Here is a 23,151-nt window from a genome sequence, read left to right on the forward strand (position 1 = left end):
GGAATAACCACAAGCACAAGAACAGGCTGGGGGTGGCCTGTACGAGGGCAGCTCTGTAGAAAGAGACCTGGTGGACAGCAGGCTGACTATAAGACAGCAATGTGCCCTTGTGGCCAAGAAGGCCAACGGTATCCTGGGGTGCATTCAGAAGAGTGTTGCCAGCAGGTCAAGGGAGGTGATCCTCCCCCTCTACGCAGTCCTGGTGAGGCCACACCTGGAGTACTGTGTCCAGTTCTGGGCTCCCCAGTACAAGAGGGGCATGAAGCTCCTGGAGCAAGTTCAGAGGAGGGCTACTAAAATGATTAGAGGACTGGAGCACCTGTTGTACGAGGACAGGCTGAAAGAACTGGGCCCATTTAGCCTGGAAAAGAGAAGATTGAGGGGAGACCTCATTAATGTCTATAAATATCTGAGGGGAGGGTGTCGAGGGGATGGAGCCGGTCTCTTTTCAGTTGTGCCCAGTGACAGGATGAGAGGCAACAGGCACAAACTGAAGCACAGGAGGTTCTGGCTGAATACGAGGGGGTGCTTCTTTACTGAGGGTGGCAGAGCACTGACACAGGTTGCCCAGAGAGGTTGTGGGGTCTTCTTCACTGGAGATATTCAAAACCCACCTGGATGCCATCCTGCACAACGTGCTCTAGGTGATCCTGCTGGGCAGGGGGGTTGGACTAGATGATCTTTAGAGGTCCCTTCCAACCTCAGCCATTCTGTGATTCTGTGATTCAGAGGAGGGCCACAAAGATGATCAAGGGGCTGCAGTACGTCTCCTATAAAGAAATGCTGAGAGAGCTGGGGTAGTTCAGCCTACAGAAGAGAAGGCTCCAGGGTGACCTAGTCGTGACCTTTCAGTGCTTAAATGGGACCTATAAAAAAGACGGAGAGCGACTCTCTGCTCAATCAGATAATGACAGGATAAGCAGGAATGGTTTTAAACTAAAAGAGGAGAGATTTAGATTAGAGATTAGAAGGAAATTCTTCACTCAGAGAGTGATGAGGCACTGGAACAGGTTGCCCAGAGAGGTTGCGGATACCCCAACTCCGGAAGTGTTCAAGATTAGGTTAGATAAGGCCCTGAGCAATATGATATAGTGGGTGGCTTCCCTGCCTATGGCAGAGGGGTTGGAACTAGTTGATCTTTGAGGTCCCTTCCAACCCAAACCATTCTATGATGCTATGATTCTGTGATAAACCAGGACCTGTGCTGAGATAACATCTGGAATTTAAGTGTACTTCTCTCCTTTCCTGTCCACTTTTGACTTCAGTCCAAATAGAAAAGGCTATCTTTAAAATCATTCACAGACATAAATTCTAGAAAATTTAGGCTTTTGCAACATAATCGTCTCCAGCCCAGTAGCAAAGTCTTGGTGGATCTTGATTGTGCAAGATTATTAATATTAATAAGTCTCAAGTATTCGATCATAATGACAACTGTATTCCTCAGGGACAGCTATAAACAGTTTGAAACATTCCTGCAAACCCATGCATAGGGATTCATCTTATCTCCATGAGAAGCCCACACCAAGTTTGCGGGGCTGTATAAACAGACCAGAAGTCAACTGTACAGAAAAGTTTGCTAATCATATATTAGAATGAAGCAGAAAATGGTCTTTTCATTGCTACCAGCCACTTTGTTAGGAAAGAATTTCTGGGGCAAAATAACCTTGCCCTGTGGTAGCATGGGTACCTCAACTCTCAGGGGGCTGAGGCTGTATGTTTAGTTAACAGGAAATAATGAGTAGAAAGGTGAAAAACTTACCAAAAAAAAAAAAAAAAGTTACTTACTATAACCAAGCCAACTGTAAGTAAGAGAGCTCTTATTTTAGTTCTGTGTAGCTTAAGAAAGCTAGACACCTCATGCATACATATAGGTGAAAGAAACAGACTTTCTGTTCTGTTACAGATTTATTTTAAATGACTGTCTCTTACTGCCCTAGTTTCTATTTACTCCTAATCAAGTAACACACATAAAATGCACAGCTTTTCTTTGAATGCATAAAGAAAAACCCAATGAAAATTGGAAAGCACATGCACTAACAAGAATATGAGCCTATTATGTTTTTTCTCTCCTTACTCTGCAACAAACGTAAGAGATGCTGGTTCCTTAAGACCCAGGTGTTTTTAGGTCAAAGGTGTCAGCTCTTACAGACATGCAGACCTATTCCCTATAAAGCTTTCCTGTTTCTTCAGGAAAGAAGAAAACCACTCTTCAGTCATCTACTTGTAAAAATACCTCTTCAATTCTAGGTAGCAAAGAGAAGAAATGAAGTCATGACTGTAATAAACACCCAAGAAGGGAAACCAGGTTGGAAACTTTCTCCACATCTCCATGCAATCATAAAACAACTATTGGTTTTGGTGTCAACGTCGGACCTAAGTCATACCTGAATACTGATATACAGTGATAAATAACACAGAGAAGCTCAGCACAGATGTTGAGGCAGAAATGACGCCATTATCTACAGTAAAAGTAGTCGATTAAAGATACATTTTTATCTTAGCATAATCCTATATAGCAGTGTTTTCAGGAGATATCCCAGCCAGAAGTATGTGAAATGTTAGCAGTTATGTAATACGTGCAACTCAGGAACTCAGGAACACGGATGAATAATCAACAGCTCATTGATGACCTCTACTCAAAGACATCTTTTCTTCAGCACAGTGTCTCGTTATCTTTGACCATGTTCTGTTCAGACATCAAGATCCAAGTGCAGAGAGTTATCTGAGGAACACAGTCCTTGTAAAAACCTTTGAAGGATCATGACAGATATGTTTCTCTGCAATTAAAAGTATTCCATGTACCCTATTTCACTGAGTGGAGTCACAAGAAGATTCAGACAGTCTGGCAGAAATTCTCCTGAATATGTTGGATTTTGAGGGTGGATGAGAAGAAGGAACACTGAACATCTTACAAGCTTGTTTTGTGTGTTCCTGCTTTTGTTTGTTCTCTGTTATGCTTATTATTTTGTTCTTGTGTGTGTGTGTTTCTGTCTCTCTGTCTGTGTGTGACTGGAGACAATTACTAATACTTTTTTTAGCATTTTCCACTAATAGAAAATTCACGGTATTGCTTGCTTACTCATGTCAGGTTTAGAAGCAGCTTGTTAAGTATACAGAACATTTGCTTGATTGCTCACACATAGACTAATGCAGCACTTTGTGCAGTGTTACAAAACCACGGTCTGCCTGATTATCACCATTTGGAGACAGTGCTGGAAGACATTGCTCTTGTAACCCTAGCTGTGTAAGTATGTTAGTATGGCCCTTTGTCTGGGCTAATAAAGTTGCTAATGTGACTCTATCATATCTGGTGCCAGAGTTTGCTTTAGTATATTTGCATAGCACTGTACTGTGTCATATAAGTCATAGGAGCTAGCCTCAGCAGAAGAAAAGTATTTACCAGCATTTGCTTTTCCATATGATTGTATGATAGTATAATAGAAAGAGAAATATGTTGGAACTCTGTTCCTGTGCAATTACAAATTATAAAAGAATATGAATAGAAAAAATGCATGGGCTAGATTTTTACCTCCATCCGGTACAGAAGGCGCCTCAGAGTTCAGAGCTCCTATTTAGTTCTAAGCTATGATTTCTTGACCTGCTACTAGCTACTCATGATGCGCACTTTCAAAGGATTTCTGAAGTGTGTTCACGTAAAACTTGAATGTAACTGTTTGCACATGCACATCCAGATGCAGTTTCTTGTTTTGAAACATAAAGATATCACCCCGACACATGAATAAGGCACTTCTGAAAATACTTAGAAACTGAATTTTCTCCTCCCCACCGATACACGTGAGCACAGCTCTACACCCATGTGCATAGCACCTCAAGATCAAGAGTTTATCAGCTAAATAGCACCAGAAACATAGAAAATGCACTGCACTTCATGGCTGAAGTCCTTGACACCAATTCTGAACATATTTTTCTCTAAAGCTGAGATACCCTTTAAAGCAAAAAGCATAAAACTGCATTGAAAAATGTAAGAACAAATAGTTCATTATCACAGAGAGCAGAATCCCAAGCATGAGAGCAGGCATCTCTCAATGTGGAAGATGGCACATGGGCATTAGCTTTCCCTGGCAGACGATCTTTTTCAACCAGTCAGAATAAACAGAGATTTATACTCTGCCATCAGAGACACCTGAGGCATGCACTCACACCAGAGTATACTTAGGTTCTGTATCTCAAAGAGAAGATATAGGTCTATAAAGGAGAAAGCCACAGAGAACAGTAGGAGTCAGCAGGGTGCATGGTACAGGCTAGTACCTGCATTTTCATTTGTTCTGTGTAACTCCTGTTTTGTTAGAATATAAAGGTGCAAACTTATAATAGTTTGTGTTCAAATTAATTTTTCATTTGTCAGGTTGCTTCACACATGAAGTAGGATTTTTATAACCCATAACATAGACTACTGTAAATTAATGAATGTGTTATTAGTGAACATGTGAAATCTTTATTAATGCAATCTCAGTTTGAATCTGCAGGATCTTTAAAAGGTTGAATTCAAATAATCCTTTCACCAAAAATCACATCTTTTCATTAATTTCAGTGTTATTTTAAAAAGCATGAAACTAGAAGACTAGTGAATAAAAAAGCTCAGACATTTACCCTAGTATTTTATTAATTTATTCCCCTCCACTGAAGATTTTATTCAGTTTGCATCTATATTCCCTGAACAGTAAAATCCACATAAAAAGAAAATACTGTTTTGGATTTTCTCCATGACTCTTCTTCCTAGGGATTCAACCACTTGCGACACATTTTCTGAACTTGGGAAACAGAATCAATGTCACCTGGTTTTTGACAGCTAGGAGAGCTCTGTTTTCAAGTGCACATGTGGCAAAATGATATTTAATCAATGAATGCTAGGACTTTGAATTTTTTCTGTTTGGCAGTGCTTGCATTTTAAATCACCCAGATGCTTCTCCCCCTTTCACTTTTTTGAAAGTTCTTACAACCTCTTTTCTCTTATACACATTTTCCCCCATGGACTTGGCCTAGAGTATATGATTGTCTTCAAAAAGTAGTAAACAATGGCCAACACTTAGACTGGAAGTCCTGTATACATGTTGTCAACACCATATACACGTGGTCTGCAGCCTCATAGTTAGACCAAAGAAACCCAGCTTGTAGCAGAATGGCTCACTAACAAGGACAAAGGTAAGGATACACAGATGGCTAAGAGGAGAGAGTCTTAGATGAAGAATCCCCCCAAAAAATGAATTTATTTGTAAACTTGTCTGGATTGCAGAAAGTGACTCAAGCAGGAGTCAGTTTCCTATAGCATTAGATCCATAAAAGTGTGCTTGTTCTATTCAGAATAATAATTTCAATGGTACAAATATCAATGGTTTCTTCTAAGGAAGGCATCAAGATGACTGATTTGCCAACCTGTAGACAGATGCTGTCTGAATTACAGTGGCTCACGTAAATACCTGTACGGGGAACTCTCATTTCTAGAGCACAGCTGAGTGCTTAGTTCTGCTCAGTTATCTCAGATGTTCCTTTAGCATCAAAACAATTAGGAAAACAAGCAATTAGTTCTTAGCTACCAAAGATTTCTGCTCTTCTGAAGGCAAGTCATAAGCAAACTAGGTAATTCCTACTAAACAAGGTCTGATTTTGTAAAAGTATTCAGAGGCCTCTTATAAGGCCTTCTCTCCAGCTGTTTCCAGTGAACAAAAATTCAGGCTTAATGCTGACACCCTGATATGCCAGAGCTCACATCTCCTTGACAGCGTATAAGTATGTAAGAAGTTATTGATATCTGAAGTTACTGGACAGAATGGAGGAAACACCTTTGAATGCTTAGACAAATAAAAGAGATTGATAAATTTCAATTTCCTGGAAAGTGCATACTTAATGAGCATGCTTAGTGTTATTTTAATATATAGTCCTTGCAATTATTTTCATAAACTGATCAGATCAGTACAACTGGAAAACAGTGTTGTTTTCTTTAAATGTAACCTTTGCAGAATCTTCAAAGACATAGCAGGAGAGAAACATGGTAGAGGGAAGAAAATTGCTTATTTTAATAAAGAGAAGAAATAGATGTCTTTGTAGTTCTAAACATTTCTAGGAGAAGGAAAAAAAAAAAAAAAGCTTTTCCAAATTAACATATGGAATTGTCAGTCTTGAAGCACTTTGAGTTTTAATCCCCATATAGATCACAATCAAGAGGAAAACTTTTGGTGCAAAAGATTTTGTTACCCATTGCTTCTCAGAAGGGCCCAAGCTCCCCATTATTACATTCTCAGATTTCTAGGCATCCTTTCTTAGTTTCTTTTTTCTGAATGTTGAGGAGAGCAAAATCTTCCTCTCTGTGACTTTTCTTCAAGAATTAGTCTATGGTTACTGGGTATGGAATGCCAAAAGGAACTTATAAATGAAGTTACTAACGTGGTCCTAAAACAATATCTGTGCATGGTGCTTGTCTGAAGGAGTCTGAGCCATCAATGTGAGTTTATGCTAGATCATCACTCTGCCACAGTACTTTTGATCTAGAACTATGAATCTTAAAAGTGACTTTAGCATGTTGTCAATACATGTCTTCAGTCATCCATTTACAAAACCAAATAATGGTATTTCTCTCATCTCAGGTATTTTGTGGAAGAAATAAATAAACTGTGACTGTCTTTAATATTTCAAAGCCATAAGTCCTCTACATAAATATCACCATCAATCCCATCCGAGAGTGATTGTATGAATAAGAAAAATGTTCTGGACTACCACGTATGGTTGCAGATTTTCTGCAGTCACCTAGCTAGCTCACATAAGGTAAGCAGCATAATGATGCATATAATGTAAGCACAGAATTTGGTGCAGGGCACTATGCTGAAATTAGAACTGAAGACCATTGGATCATAAGGAGCTCTCTACTACCACAGCTGGTGGCAACCCATACCAGGCTGATTTTCATATACCTGTGCAGAATACTACACTCAGACCCCAGGGCACTTAGCCACTACCCTGGCAGTGTGAGGAGAAGAACATGGTCATTGAGATTCGTAACTTGTCATTCACTGATGGTCTTCTTACTTAATATAACACCGTGACTGGGTATACACAAGGACGGAGAAAAACATTCAGGTACCTCTTTGGTTCAGCCCCAAGCAGTAAGAAGGAAGAAAGTCCCTCCTACGTTAGGATGCCTTCTTGCATGAAGAGGAGTTAGGAGTTCTGTCTGCTTTTTTTCTTGGGCTTGGGTCTTGTTGTTTCCTGTTCTCCACATGTAACCAGTGTCGCTGCTGTATGCAGTCCACCTTAAAGACCAGACGGAAATTTTGAGAGGCCCTGACTGTATTAGATTATTCACCCTTAATCTTCCAAACACTCATATCGCCACAAGCTAGTCAAGTGCTGCAGATTTTGCATACATTAAGAAAGTGTCATTCACTCCGAAAGCGCAGAGCTGAGCCAGATGGCACATCTGACTGCGGTGTCTATGAGCCACCGTGCTACTTGTGTGAAAAGTAGAAAATGAAGCATCAGGGAATGAGACTACCAGAAACCTCTCTTGCTGCTCTTGGAGAAGCCATTGTCATTGAAATGGTGTGACTATTGGATGTTGGTTTGAATAAACATACAAGGTAATTGTTCTGTTATCATTCGTTATAAATACCGTAGCAGATAAAAACCAGAGTGGAGTAAGAATCATGAGCAAAATGGAAGTAGCACCTTGAAATGCTGTGATTTTTTTCTTCAATGTGCATACATACAATAGTTCCTTCTGCAGTTGGAATTCAATGCGCATGAGTCAGCCTATCCGATATCAGTAATTACAGCTATAAATGCACAGCTATTACGCATTCAGCTTGTGTAGCTTGGGAGTAGTCTACTCTACCAGGAATGGAAAGGTCCTAAGCAGATGCTAAGGCTTTGTCACCATCCTTGACAGGTAAGCAGGAAAGCCAGCCACCAGAGATACTTCCCTGAAAGCAGCAGTGTTAAGGCCATGGTCATCCCAATACCCTGTTGTTTGTGTGTTCATTCTCCCAGCTTCCTTTTCTCGTTCCTTCATCTACACTGATTAAACACATTTACAGCCTTCCTGACCATCCTCCTCACTTATGCCGCTGTCAGGCCTGCAAAACACGAATGAGGCAAGTACGGGATGCCATGGGGATTAACAACCAGGACTTCTGTCACCCCGTAGGATGACTTTCCAGGGACTTTTCTTGTGTGGTGTACTCGGGGTGTACAGGCTCCCTGGTGGCCTGCCCTAAAGCAGTGTTGGGTGCGAGGCAGAACTCCAGGACAGGCAAGTGGCCGGAGAACGATGGCAGGACCGCGAGCGCTGGTGAACCCACCAGCCTTTCACCCCAGGCTGAGAGGCTTGGCCCGAGACGGCAGGCCAGCCTGCAGAAGCGTTGTGCCTGCAGCAAGACACCCCCTTCCCTCACCCCTCACCTCAGCCCTCCGGCATGGAGGTGCCACGCAGCCCTGCCGGGCCCCGCATAGCCGCTGCCCCAGACCACCCCACACCGCCCCACACCTCCCCACACCGCCCCACGGCCCCTCCTGCAGCCAGGGCTCGAGGGGGGGCCGGGGAGGGCGCTCCGCCCGCCCTCGGGTCGCCGGGCGAGCAGCAGGCGGCCCCTCCGTGCCTCCCCGGCCCCCGGCGGCGGAGCGGGCGGGAGGAGCCGGCCCGCGGGCGGGGCCGGGGCCGGGGCCGGGGCCTATGCCGGTGCCCGTTGCCGGTGCCGTTGCCGTGCCCGCCACCCGCCGCCGCGCACCGGAGCAGGAGGTGAGGGCGCTGCGCGGCGGCTCGGGGGGCTCTGGGGCGGCCGGGCTGGGGCTGGCCGCGGGAGGCGGGCGCCTTCCCCTTCCCTTCCTCCCTTGCTCGCCCCGACCCCCGCGGCGCACTGGGGCGCCTGCTTTTTATTTATTTATTTATTTATTTTTACATCGTCCCTCTCCTTTCGTTTTCATTTGCTGAAACTGCTTCAGCCCCGGCTGTGTCTCTGTGGCACCGCCGAGCCCGGCCGCGGTGCCGAAGCGGGCCCCGGCCCGCAGCGAGCGCCCCCCGTTAGCGGGGCGCGGGTCCCAGCCGGCGGGGTCCTGCCGGGCTCGGTGCGGGTGCGGCGGGCACCGCTCGGCCGGGGCCGGGCTGCGCCGCGATGGACGGGGCTGCTCGCGTGCCTTGAGCCCTGCCGGCAGCCGCGGAGGGAGCCCTCGGCGTGTGCGGGCGGACCGAGACCTCCCCGAGATGCTGGCAGCCCGGCGGCAGAGAGCTGTTTGAATGGTAAACTTACCTTTTAGCACCGTGAGGCTGGCTTTCCTCTGATGGCAGTGCTTCCAGTACCCTGCCTAGGTGATCGTGTGTTTTTCCCTCCTCTTCGGTGCTGCTGCTTTAAGACTGAGCTACTGGTTGGTACATGCTGTTGCTTTAGGAAAACTCTGTGCTGTGCTGTGTTGGCTCTCCCAGAGGAAATGTAAATATACTTGTTTCATGTTGCTCCTGAAAGGATACCGCTTGAGGTGAGGGAACAGTTCTTCTGGTTTGATAGAGAATTATGTATTTATGTAAATGTTTTGAGCCGGCATTTGGGTGATGTAAGGTAGAGGAGGGCTTGGATCAAAAGAGAAAATACAGAAACTCTTCTCAAGTTGAACCATAGGTAATGAGCATTGGCAGTTTGGGAGTTAGCGAATGTAAATGGTAGAACCCACGTTTTCTAAGTCCCAGTGTAAATTTATAGGTTGTTTGTCCCATGGTTATGATAGAGGTGCTTTGTAATAAAGTTCGTTAAATGGTCTCTCAAAATTCTTTGATCTTCAAAGCAGAGAATACACGGTCTGATGAATGCCTGGTACAGTTGCTACTCTGACTCTTCCAGCACTTTAAAAGAAAATAAATAGCTTTTAACTTCTCTTCCTCCACTGAGATAGTTTCTCCCATTCTTAATGTACTCCTTTGCCTTGTAGCTATCTCAGAATTGGTGATGAAAAAATTGAGCACAAATATTCAAATCTATTTTTTTTCTAAAATTCAGTTATCAGAAGATAATTAATATATCTTGGAAAAAATGAAGTGTGCATACAAAAACGTTCCTTTCCCCTCTTCTTATTCAACATATTTAATCTCTCTTTCCTGGATTCTTCCCCTCCCCCAGTTAGATAAAGCATGGAGTGGAAAATCATGTTCTAAGTTTAGGAATTGATCCTTAAGCTGTTAAAAACAGTGGGGTGTTTCTTTCACTGACTTCAGTTGGTGCTAGTTTAGGGCACCAACTGTTCGTAATCTTAATTATGTAGTCAGGTCTTCCTGGTATCGGGAGAACCAAACCACAGCATTTAAGAATAAGCATATGCTTACACATTTTGCTGTAAAGTGTTTGTATGTTTATGGAGCGGTATCGATTATCTTTCTTTATTTTTTCCTACCAAGCCTGGAGGTAGCTAAGGATATTTTTGTTCTTTGACGCCAGCAGAATGGGATGGAAACTGTAAAAATACTTTCTTTGCAGCTTGCATAATGTGGTCCATATATTGTTGAGAAAGCGCTTATTGATTCTTGCAGCTTCATGTATACGGCGTGTGCTCTGTGTGTTTACAGTCCCTGTAACCAAGGCATGTCAAGTGCCTTGGCATTCTCAGGGGCTACAGGACAGAAGCTGGCAACAGCCTTTCCTTAGGCCAGGGGCACCTGCTCATTAGGGGCTGCCTCCCCTTCTTCCCCCAACTCTTCTGCTGGGTTTTGAGGGGAGATGAGAGCCGGTGCAGTTTCTGTGCATTTTTCGGCATCCTGCAGGACATGGTGTCGGGCTAAGTGTTACTCAGGGCGTTTCTCTTCTTGCAGAATGTGTACTGGTTGTTGCTGCAATGTGAGCCTTTGGTTACTGCTGGTGGTTGCATGGTGCTGTAGTTGAAATTTATATACGGCAGAAGCTAAAGTGCAAACTTCACAGATCAGGGCAAATGAAATGTGCACTTAGAAGCATAGAGATGGGCAATTTGGTAGATGTTGTAATATTCAAAGCCCCCGATAGCTTAGAACTGAGTAGCAGAGTCAGCGTGAGTTAAATGCAATGAAATGCTGCTCTAAATCGTAGAGTCATTGAAATATCCTGAGTTGGAAGGGACCCACAGGGATCGCTGACAGTGCTAGGCAGGGATTGGGAAGAGGGCTCCTCGTACCTTCCCTGCCATCTGGTCTAAGTTACAGACCAGGCCATTCATCATCCTCTAGGTGTCATTTGTGTTTGAATCCCTCTTGTACTATACTTGCTTGTTGTGGGCCTGCGCCACTGATACTCTGAATTTTATTTTCCCTAAATAGATGAAGTGTCCGATGTGTCATCGCAGATTCCTGCTGTGGTTATGAGGTCATGCATCTTCTCTTATTCTTCACGTTTGTACAGTTCAGAAAGAGCTTTTACTCCTTCTTTGGGGAAAGAAACTTCAAGTCCTCCTACAGGGAGCTGGAAACCCTATCTTTTATCTTCCTTCTTCATTCTTCAGTTGTGAACTAAAAAACTATATCATCCTGTTGCAAGGTACAATGTCTACCATTTTTACTGTTATCTCCTCCTTGCTGTAAAACTGTTTTATTTGTGATCAGCAAAGTAGGGGGAAGTTGAAGATGTTGCGTATGCCTTCTGTGTTTTCCCCATTGTCCAGACATGCACTTTTTTTTAATTTTGAAACATGAGATTTTTTACAATTAAAGGTAATGGTAAGCTAGCGTTAGTTTTTTTTCAGTGTGACATGGCTATGATCTGTATCATAGTCAAGAAGGAAGTTATTTGTAAAACTGACTGCGTGGTGCTGTGTGCGTGCACAGACAGGGCAGTTCTGTCAAGTAAAGCAAGTGCTGGATGATTGCCATTTATTAACTGCTCATTTTTATTGTTAGTTCTGTCTTCAATATTCATGTGTTGTCTGACTGCATACCATCCATCCAGCCCCCCTGTGTTTGGCACCCTTTGTTTTTGATGTCCTCTCTGTTACTGCAGTACTTGAAATTCTGTAGACAGGATTGGTAGTGATACACTGTTTAAAGTGTCTCTTTGGGGCTGAGGAATATCTTTATTGTAAGCACAGAGGCTGAAATGCTGATCCCCCACGTTCAACCAGTGCTATGTAAGAAGTGTGTGTCTGGAGATCACATCCCAGTGTTAATAAGAAGATTTCTGTCCTCTCTTAGTGGTGACCACTTCACTGTTCATAATAAAACTCAGCCTGGGGATCCGGACTTTGGTTCCACTTGACTGATTTTGTTACTGTACAGAATTACTGAGTTGCAGGTTTCCTGCACTTGAAACTATAATTTAGAAGGCCTAACTTAGTGTCCTTTGATGGAGGTTCAGAACATGATCACAATTATATTAAGTATAATGGATGCAAATACACAGATTGTTTGATTACACAAATAGTTGAAAAATTGAATACCATTCAGCAATAGAAATATTGCTGTAATTTACAAAATCAATTGTTAAATCTTGTTTACATCTCCCAAAACATGGCAATGTCATTTGAACTGGAGGAAACTGCTAGCATTTAAGTTTATAGTTTGATGAGCAGTAATGGGATGTTGCCTTCAGCACTAGAGCTGACATAAAATACTACAGCTGTTATGGCAGTTTGCCACTTTTTTGGCTGTGGTTGCACAACTGTTGGTGAGGCTTTGTGATAATATCAGATCACTGAGCTGATCTGAGTGAAGAATAATTGCAGGAACAAAAGAAGTTGGTGTGGAGGAGAGCTGTTTCTCGGCTAGCTCTTTCAGTGGTGCAGTTTGCTGGTATGGCCACTTGCAGGGTTGCACTATGAACTGAGGGGTGTGCAAACAGCAGTGGGGACATGGTAGAGATGTGGAATTAACAGGTAGAGACCTTTCAGCTTCTTTAGCTCTTGAGAAAACCGCGTGTGAGGTTTCTGTCAGCCCTCCTGTAATCCAGTCAAGAGAAGGCAATGTGCTTGGCTGCAGCAGCTGCTGCCCACACCGGGTGCCCAGCCTGCATCACGGTCCGGGTCTCGCTTTGTGCACCTGCTGGGACTTTCTCTGCCAGCAACTGTACCGTAGCAAAGGCCTTGGGCAGAGCTGTATCTGCAGGGGAGTGGACGGGCTGGATTCTCCTGGGCCGCTGTGTGCACAGAACTTCCCGTCCCTCTCTATCTGGGAAAGTCATTTGCTTATTTCTCCTGCCGAGTTTGTTTTCACGAGACGTTCTTGGCCGGGGTACCCGTGTGAGTCAGCTGAATGCCAGCTAAATGACAGCCTAATTGTAGCAGGGGTGTGCCTATCACTCCTCGGGTCTCAGCCTAGCTAGCCCTGGCAGCTGGGGGAGCAGGGTGGTGCTGAGGGTGCTGAGCTGGTGGGGGCACCTGCCCCGGGCTGGGGCTGGGGCCCTGCGCTAGGCTCTGGCCCCTGCGGCTTCGCTGCTGCTGCTGACTGTTTTCCCAGTGCTGGAGTAACAGTCCCGTAACTCATGAAGTCTCCTGCCATTAGCCACACGGACCGCGAGAGTGGTCCTCTTGGCTTCATTACAAATTGCTGTTTTTTCCTCAGGTCTCAAGTTGGTGGTTTGGGTTTTTTTAGGTAATGAATAGGATTAACTGCGTGTCTCAAACTGTGGTGTGCTAATTACTGCTGACTTTTAAGGCAACAAGTAGGGTCACGGGCTGCATGTCAAATGGTTTTATTTTTCTTTAGCTCACTAAAAGTTTTTGCTGGTCTCTAAGTGATTTGGAGCATGGTTTGCGATCTGTTGGTTTACAACATTTGGGAAATGGGTTTTTATTGTTTGCCTTTTTTTTTTCTCTCTCCAGCAAACTCAGTTGTTGTTAAACTATCCTAAGCGTTCCAGGCCCAGAGAAATGTGGGGGCAGCCAGCTTCTTGTCTGGATAACTTAAAAATCCCATGCAGCCACCACTACTGCCAATCTCCAAATAGAAGATTAATGAAGACATCTGGGGGGGTGTCAATATGAGAATTTTCATGTTTATGTACCTTCCCTAATCCAAGCTGTAAATGTGTAGGGTTTTAAAAGGGAATTTAGAATTTTATATGCTTTCTAATATGGCTTTATACAGAAACCTTCAGAGGATGATTGAATTAAGTAGAAAGATTGTAGGATTCTGTGGATTTGTACATTGAAAGGTTCTGCAGATGTTCTTTTCCTTTGTACCTAATTAGAGTTCTGTCTTGTTTTTGATGTGTCATGCATCAGGTGTTTTTGCCTGAGAGCGATGTAATCTTTGTATGAGACCATGCCCAGGTTTATAGCACGTCAGTTTGTGCTATGTAGCTTGTTGGTGCTTCCTCCTCTGTAGAGGCGTGCGGGTTCAGTGGTATGCACTTTATCTGCCAGTATTTGGCAATAGAAAGACAGTGATGTTTTTAAACTTCTGTGAAAGAACCAAAACAACCTCAGGTAAAAACGCTGAACTTTGTTGTCAGTGTTTTGTTATTGGAGCTAAGTTTTTTTTGGATCACTTTATTATTTAAAGTTACTTCAGTGTTAGTTCTGGCATTCAGAATTCGAGTAAGAGATGGGTCAAGTGTGTCACAGACTTTAGGCTTCAGTGAGACCTTACTTGTTCTAATCGCTCACAGATTCGAGAGGGCTGGTGTACTGGTTTGTTTGAATATTTTTTTGCTGAATAATCCTAAAAAATCGTCACTAAGGCAATAAATAATCCTATTCAGTGATTCACTAGGGAAGCTTTTTTCCCCCAGGGTGTCTGCTTCCCATATTAGAAGAGACTTAGAAATTTATATTTGCGGCTGTTGGAGGGGTTTCCATGCAGTGTAGTCTTTCTGGCTCATGACTGAAGTTAAGGATGACTTCATCTCATCTTCTTCATAGTACAAAGCATAACCAGCAGATCTACACCCGTGGGTACTCCTAACAACCTTCTCTGCTTTGTGGTATATTTTGTGTGAGTCTGTTCAGACAGAAGAGGGGTTGGTTCTGATTTGTGGGGTGTGGGGGTCTCCTACAGAGTCCACCCAGCTCTGCAGAGGTAAAATGGTACTTCTGTGGCTCTGAGGGTGTTGTTTGTGCTCTGGCTGAGTAGTCTGGAAAGAAAATGGAGCGTGACTTACCTTGCATTGAGGAGCATGCCTTTAGGTCAAACTTGGGCACCCAGGTTCTGCCAGGGCTATTGTCTCTCCTTGGTTTTAACTCACGTGAAAGTCAGTATGGTTAATTGTGTAAGGTACATTGTGGTACATGAGGACAGGCACACACAGAAACCTTTGAGGGACTGGTACTTTTGCCCTTTATTCCCCAGTCAACTTTGCATTCAGAGTGGTAGTGGAAGATCCTGGAAGGGCAGAGAGACACCCATGAAGTTCAGTCACTCTGTTCAACACGGAAACAAAGAAGTATTATGAAGAGGTTTTTGGCTAGGAAACAGAAAACCCTTTCATGGGTGTCCACAGCTTCTGGTTTTGTTTTTAATACAAACATGATGATGTAACAGGTCATCTTATTAAATAATGATACTTGTACATTTTATGTTACTGGGTTTTGTTTATACTGTAAAGCCTTTGCCAGCTATTCATAGATCACTACAGTAGGACACGGAATTATTAGCAAATGATATTGCTACATATTTCTGAGTAGCAATAGAAATCTGAGTTGAAACCTTAATTTGCTTCAGGGCTTTGCAATCTTCATACAAGAAATAGTTGGACTCATCCAGGACTGTGGATGTGTAAGGATCGCTCTCTTTCAGGATCGCTTTTTCTCAGGTTGTTGTACTTCTGCTGAAATATGTGGTGGTCATCTCTTACAGAGATGTGGTGCTGCTGGGACTACTTCAGTCACGTCAAGGCAGAAGAATACAGAAAATATTGTTGCTGGGTGTGCAGATAATGGAATTCAACTATGAGATACTAAAAATACCCCGAATGAAAACACAAATGCCTGTGTAACTTTGATACCTTTTAAAATTCTGTTGTAATTAGATAAAGCAGTGAAGTTAGCTGAAGCTTTACTGATATTTTTTACCAAAAATTAAACTAATTTTGCAAAAAGCTTACCAAAACTTTCAGACCTCTTCAATAAAATAAGTCGTACTAATTCAGCAGAACCTCTTAAATAGAAATATAAATAGTAAATCGTTTTTGTTTCATTTATGTAGGAATACCTGTTAAAATGTTCATTATGAAGTTCATTTTTTATTTATTTATTAATTCAAACGTCAAGTTTCAAAGCTGGGACTTAAAGAACAAATAGTTTGTAGCTATAAATATTTAGGTTAAGATGGTTCATGTGTTGTTTCACATCTGAAATGTACTCTGAAGGATGCTTTATTCAAACTTATGCCTCAGTGTTTGTAAAAGGAAACTCCAACAGTCGGAGAAGCGTCCTACTTGTTAGCTCAAAATGTTAATTAAGTCTTGGAGCACTGTAAACTGTCATCTATTCTGAGTCCCAAGCGCTCTGCCTGGAATTATGTAGAACACAGGCAACTAATTTTGAGCTGTGGAGCAACATTTTAATTGTTTGCATATGTTAAAGAGCAGATTTAGCATACTGTAGTCTTCTCATGCAAAAGAGCCAAGAAACATACCAGTACTTAACTAGGCTGGATGTTTTGTAAGGCTGTCCCATGCCTTTATTTAGGGTTTACAAGATTGCTTCTGCTCCTTTCGGTTACAGTAGTGCTAGAGAGCATAACAATTCTTGTTGTGTGTTGGTGTGTACCTGTATATTACTTTTGTCATGTACTTTGTATACACTTACACTGGAGCCTGAAATGTTTCTGCAGACAGACAGACCCCACCTAGCATTGTCTACCTTATTTGACTATCTGTTTGTAGCAGATGAGCAAAACCTGAGGTTTTGAGTAGTGAATGAATACTTTGAGTCATGTGCAGCCTATATAGCCTGCAATGAAAGCAGTGTTGTCCTCATTAATGTCTCCTTACCTCGGCTAACTAGGTTATTATTAAGTGAGCACAAGCCCTCCTGTTGTGCTCGAATTGACTAAGAGCTAGTATGCAAAGCTTCAGTGTAAAAGCTTTGACTTTCAAACCACTCTTCTGAGTTACTGGTTCGTGGTATTGGTTCTTGAAGAGCTGGCATCCAAAACATCAGTGTAAAAAAAGGAGCATTTCAGACAACTCTTCACAGGTACTGGTTCTTCATGCTGCAGCTCAAATTGGGACTATTGTCTTCTGTTAGCAGCTGAACTGATCAATTACTTTCATCTTCCCAATAGCAATCCAGTAGGTCATTATTCCATTGCTAATTAGCACTCTCACTTTTTCCCTTTTCTGTATAAATTTTTTTGGGGGGTGGGGGGGCACTAATGTGCACTTACCTTGCTCTTAATTTTAAGAGATTCTGTGCTTGCCTTAGAAAGGCTGAATGTGTTTGCACATAACTTTAGCTTGCAAAACTAAGAGAGGCAATCGTTACCTTGAAGTTTTCAGACTGAGCATTAATGGTATTTTCTAACTGTGTGAGGCATTAGCAATCTGGTTTAGAAAGAAGAAGGAGTCATGGTCTGCTCTGTCTTTAAGGACTCCAATTTGTAGAATTAGCTGCATTTCTCTGGGATCTGAACTCTGTTGTACTAAAGCTCAAACAGCATTGCATGGTTCGCACCTCTGAGTTTATTTTGACAAGTCTTCTCTATGTTTGGCACTACCCAGCTTCTTTCTGCTTCATGTGCTTTATGTTGGGCGGTGACAGGAACTCTAAAGGGTGGAAAATGTATCTGAAGATCGATACGCCAACCTCTTCTTAGAGAGCAATACCCTGTTTGCCTTCGTTTCTCCAGAAGAAAAGTTGTGTAAGGATCCCTACAGCGGCTGTGTGCCACAGAACTCGTCTTTGAACCTGCTCAAGAAACATCACCATAGTTTAAGCACATTTATGATTAGACTGTGGCTTCAGTGCAGCCCCTAAGCAGTTGTGCATCGTCAGTGCCCACCCTTATGTTTTTGTTGCTAGAATTTATTTATCTGTGATTTAAGAATGAGAATTTGCAAACAGCTGCTTGACCTTACCTGGAGGTCAATCATTAACTGGTAGGTAGTCGTGAACATCTGTACAATTACTAAGTGCAGTCACCTTTAGCACTCGCCTTGACTCCTCCCAGGTGGTGTGCGCACATCACAGAGACTGCCTGTTGCTCAGGAGCACCCTTTGCATCTCACCACTTCGGTCACAGCTCCAGCTTGGTGTGAAGGGACCATTCGTGAACACAGGGTGTTGAAACCTAAACCAGGCCTTTCCACACCGTCACGCTGTTCCCGTTGCCTCACGGCCGTCTCATCCCTCGCTCTCCCTGTGGCACAGGCAGGTACTGGGGAGGTGGGATGTGAGTCTGCACGTTTCTGCTAGCAAGCCCTTGCTAGGTGCGTGCCCTGCAGGGAACGGAGCTCCCACCCAGACACAGCTTTTCCGCACGTGTCAGCATGTCTCCTGTGTAGGCGGTGGCCATAGCTGAGCATTGTGGCCGTGACTGGGCATTGTGACCGGTGTAGCGCCGTGGCCAACTGTGTTCCGGGAGCCACTGGCGGAGGTGAGATACCAGCCCTGTCTTGATGCTCATGCGTGGCAGCAGGGGAACGTGTGTCGGGGTATGTCACATGTTACTGTAAAGGACTGGTGCACCTGCCTGATCCCCAGCTGATTTGGGTCTCTGTTTGGCTTGGAATTGCGTTGTCGAAGTCAGCCACGTTTGGAGGACTGGGATCTCTTTGGTCACGATGTGGTATTACTGTGTAACGAAGTGTGGCTTCGCATATTTCATTCTTCTAAGGTTTGCGTTTGAGTAATTAAAAGTTCAGTTTAAAAAAAAATGGCTAATGAACAGACATCTTTTTATTAAATAAAGGCATTTACTGAGAACTGTAGGGATAATACAAACTTCTGTATTAATTGTATACTGGAAGCAAAATTGCTTAACTTCATTATTTTGAATAATAACTTATATTGCCAGGTCATATTCCAGCCTTCATTGTATATGGGCCTTTCAAAAGGGAGATATTGCAGACTAATCTGTTTTTATTCTTTTTTTTCCTACCCTGAGGCACACTACTTGAAATAAAACAGCATAGTGATTTATTTCAGAAATACAAACCACAGCAATTATGATAAAATCTCTTTAAATCTGTTTTTCATACATGACACTGTACTAGCTCTTACTTGAGTTGATTCTTGCCTATTTATGGCCGCATCCCTGTGCCAGACAGACTTGATCGGAGATGTCAACCGGAGACAATAACATCAAACAGTTCATAAGACTTTGCAAAACTCAGAGGGATTTCCCCTTGGTTGTGTGGGACTCAGAGAAGAGCCTGAATTTAATATTGGGGTGTTCTGTTTATTTTAATTGAGCATTAACTGGTCTATTCATATGTTGTACATTCAGATTTTATAGAACTTTGATTTAAAAGTAATTTATGTAACTAAAATAAGATCTGAAATTCCCTCAAATCTTTTACTCTATATGTCCTTGTGGGCTTATTTGCTTTGATGTCCAATCTTTTTTAATCCATCTTTTTAATCTCCAGTAAATGTCCAGTTTAATGTGCATTGTCGGGATAGCATCATTAGCTATAACAAACATGAAAGCATACATGCACATTCTCTGTCCAGAATAGTTAAACTGTAGCTGAAGATGCCAGTAGCACTTTCATCTGCCTTCAGCTGAAGCTAGAGGTCTAATAACAGACCATGGTGGGAAACCATTAATGAGTTGTTTTTTTTTTTGTCAGAAAGTGATGTTAGTAGAATGTATTAGCTCTGGTTTGGTATACCTGCAAATGATGGTAAAGGACATGAGGGAATACCATCTTTCTTTCCTTGAATTGAGGGAGTGTGCCTCAAAAATTGAGTTAAAAGCAAAAGATGCCTTAGGATACTTTTGTTCGCTGCTATTGAGCAACGTCTTGATTTTTACACAGACCTTAATAGCAGAGTTTAACTTGAAACTGTCACAACAGGGACAGGAGGTTTCTTTTGGAATTCTGTCTTTTTTGTTAAAAGGTGAACATTTTTCTCAGTGTTCGCAACATTGAAATACTGTGGTAAAGCATCACAAACTATATAAAAACTACTAGAAATAGAAATGTTTTTATAAAGTATTTTGAGGGATGTTAAGTAAGTAGGAATAGTGAAAACTGATACTTAATTCTTCCACTTGCAATGAAGTCTAGGAAAATTATCGATGAAAGGGAAGAACCTCTGATATGAATTCAATAATTGGATTAAAACTTTCTTGTAGTAGCAAAAATATCTGTTTCCTTGCAGCGCTTTTTTAGTATTGTTTATCTTATGTTTTTATGCAGAATACATTTGAAACAGTGGGGACTATTGTATTTAGAGGCAAGAAAGCTGAAAAGGTTGGGAGCAAACAATTTTGAATTTAGGTGTTTTGCATTTCTGCAAACTGAAACGAGGCAGTTGTTGATGTAGGAAGGAGGAGGATCAGAGTTGTTCTGTGGGACCTCAGTTTTTAGTATAAACATTAATTCTGTGAATTTGTTGCTTCCACCTATCAGCTGTAGATGATATTTACAAAGTGTTTTGCAAACTGCAAAATACTATGTAAAAGTGTGCATCTGCAAAGTAAGGATGGTATTATGGTGATAATGTAGTGGAAGTGGGATTTGCAGGAGCAAAATAAATACATATGAAGTTTACAAACACAAATTTTATAGAGCACACCTCATGCAACTTTGCATTTTATTGAAGAATTAAAGCTAGTTGGTACATGGGAATGAGGAGTTGAGCAAGCTGCAATGGTTCTTGTAACCTCTGTTTGTGTAGGTTTATTCTGTAAGGCACTGAGTGTAAAAGCATTTCATAAAGCTCATTAACATGGCCTAGCCTTAATCAAAAATAAGTTTTCACTTACTGTTTAAAGCCTGTGCTTATATTGTGAAGTTCAACTCTGTACTCCGCGTGACGAGCTACAGTTTAAAGTCTGGGATATGAGAAGAAAACCAGGGCTCACCCCTTGGGACCTGTTTCTTAGAGTGGAAATGAAGGGTGCAAGGGTTCACCCCTTTATTTGAGAGACTCTTAAGGACTAAACAACAAAAGTTGTAAGAGATCTGCTTTTAAGGGCTAACTGAAAAAAAGAAGAAATAAATACAGCATTCTGAATATAGGAAAGGGTACCGTCTTATGGCGAGGGCTTCTGTCTGTCTGTCTGCATGGCTGTTCCAGTGAGCTTGAGGTTGTAAGTGGGGCTGGGTGCTCAGTGGTATCTGTCTGTGTGCATGGTAGGCAAATGCTGGCTGTGCATCTGCTTCTGCTGTAGCTTCTGTGGCAAATTCCTGCAGCATGGTGTTAAATTTGTTGCTGTGAAACACCTGTGCTATCTAATGGACCTTGTCAATGTATTTCATGCCGTATATTCTATTAGGTGACTTGTTATTTGTCCCCATAAAGTAATACGTTATATTCTGCTGTGTCTGTTCTATTGACCCATGCGGTCTGAGAATCATACTTGGCAATTACTGAATAATTAGACAAGCCAGCAGTGGGTTGGGAGCTTGTAAGGTCATTGTTGGTCCTTCCATCTGTTCATTTACATTATGTTCAAGAGCATAGGGCTCTCTGCATTGAAAATAGATACTGCAGTGAACTGTCGCTTCAGATGTTCAGATGCAACAGCTATTAGATGTAAGGGGAAAAAAGGTAACTCCATTTGTTGCAATTTTAACTTTGTCATTTTCTTCCAAAATGTAAGAATGATTAAGCAGGCTCTTTTCTTCCACAGTCTTATGATGACTGTAAGAATTTGGATATGTCTTGCATGATTTAAACTTTGAATGTAGATGCTTAACAGGTTGCTTATGCTGTAGGTGTCTGTTGCTGTCCACAGGAGTGACTCTGTCTCTTGCTGCTCATCCTATTGCTGGAAGGAAACCTAGAGGATATTCTTTAAAGTGCATAGGACCTTCTTGATGTTTTAACTTGAGAGAGCTTGTAAACAGCATGTGAACTGCACACTGTATGTGTTTCTTGGGCAACTGAGACACTGGAATTGAAAAATACTATATCGAGTCACCTTTGAAGCACTAAAGAGAGCTTCGCTATGCTGTCATGAAGCCAATAAGCATCCTCTTCTGAGATGTTCTTGGCTATCAAGTAAAGTGGGCAAAGCTGTACCCTCAGTGCTTGCAAACATTGCTTAAGCCTTGAGTTGCTTGGCCAACAGAGTTCATGCTAGGGAAAAAGGGGAAGGGAAATTGTTTCAGTTATCTTGCTGGCTAAGTGTGAACTATTGAGAAAGAGCAGTGTACACCATTACATTTCTGCTTTCTGCTACCTTTAGTCAGTGTCCAGCAGAACGATGAGAAGCCAAAACCAATAGCAATTTGTTTCCTGCTGATGTTTGATGGAAATTTGTTTTTCACAGCAGAGGTGGGAAGGTTAAAGCCTGTCAGGGTGTTCAGTCTCTGGTCTTTTTTTTTTTTGGGGGGGTGTTGAAAGTCTACAAGGGACATATGTCCAGTGTCAAGTGCAATTTGCTTTACAATCCACAACTTTTCTGAAGTGGTATACCTCTAGATCATGAATTGGAGTATGGATTCTCGGTGGGGTAGGTGGGTGGAGTTGTTTGTAAGGTGGTTTTGCCCCCTTCTCTCTCTTACCAGCAAAGGCAATGAACAGGTGGTAGATATGCTTGTCTGTTTCTCTGCTGACTGATCTGCAACTTGTGTTGCCAATGGATGGAGAAGACTGGCATTTGATCCTTGCCATCTACCTGCAAAGTTAGACTACGTGTTAGCTTAATGAAAAACTGAAGCAGACTGTAGGGTTGAGGAGAACAGTGACCTAGAATACCAAGCTGGTTTATTTTCAGTAAAGCCTGCTTTCATCTCACTTCTCTTCAGCCCTCCCACTCCTCTTCCAACCCGCAATGCAGACAGACTGCAAACACAATTAGGAAAAAAGATTCTTGTGCATTTACAATGTTTCAGGAAGCACTAGTAACTCCTGAAACCATTCAAATAAGTGTTTTTAAAGCTGTCAAAATACAGTATTTTCATACAGGACTGTAAGAAACTGAGCTGCTTTTGTAAGTGTAAATATGCCTCCTTTATGCTTATTACTGGACTCTCTTATAGAAAGTGGTACAGGTTAGTCCTTTCTTGACCTATGGTATATTACAGATGTGATGTAAGGGCCGTGTATTTTTTCAACTAAAAGAGCCATTCAAAA

General features: G+C 42.4%; 1 protein-coding gene across 5 annotated transcripts in view; it reads left to right on the top strand.

The window, feature by feature from the left end:
• The first annotated feature begins 8,587 nt into the window (after positions 1 to 8,587).
• Positions 8,588 to 23,151, top strand: part of PIP5K1B (phosphatidylinositol-4-phosphate 5-kinase type 1 beta) — a 112,975-nt gene continuing 98,411 nt past the window's right edge. The window contains exons 1-2 of one of the 5 annotated variants that reach the window (XM_083817088.1): positions 8,588 to 8,749; positions 11,285 to 11,501. The gene's annotated coding sequence lies outside the window, so the exon portion shown is untranslated. Of the gene's footprint in view, positions 8,750 to 8,858; positions 9,248 to 9,346; positions 9,484 to 11,284; positions 11,502 to 23,151 lie in introns of those variants that run through there. The other 4 variants (XM_083817090.1, XM_083817087.1, XM_083817089.1 and 1 more) reach the window with 4 other exon arrangements.

Source organism: Anser anser (assembly GCF_964211835.1).
Source record: "Anser anser genome assembly, chromosome: Z".
NCBI classification, from domain to species: domain Eukaryota; kingdom Metazoa; phylum Chordata; class Aves; order Anseriformes; family Anatidae; genus Anser; species Anser anser.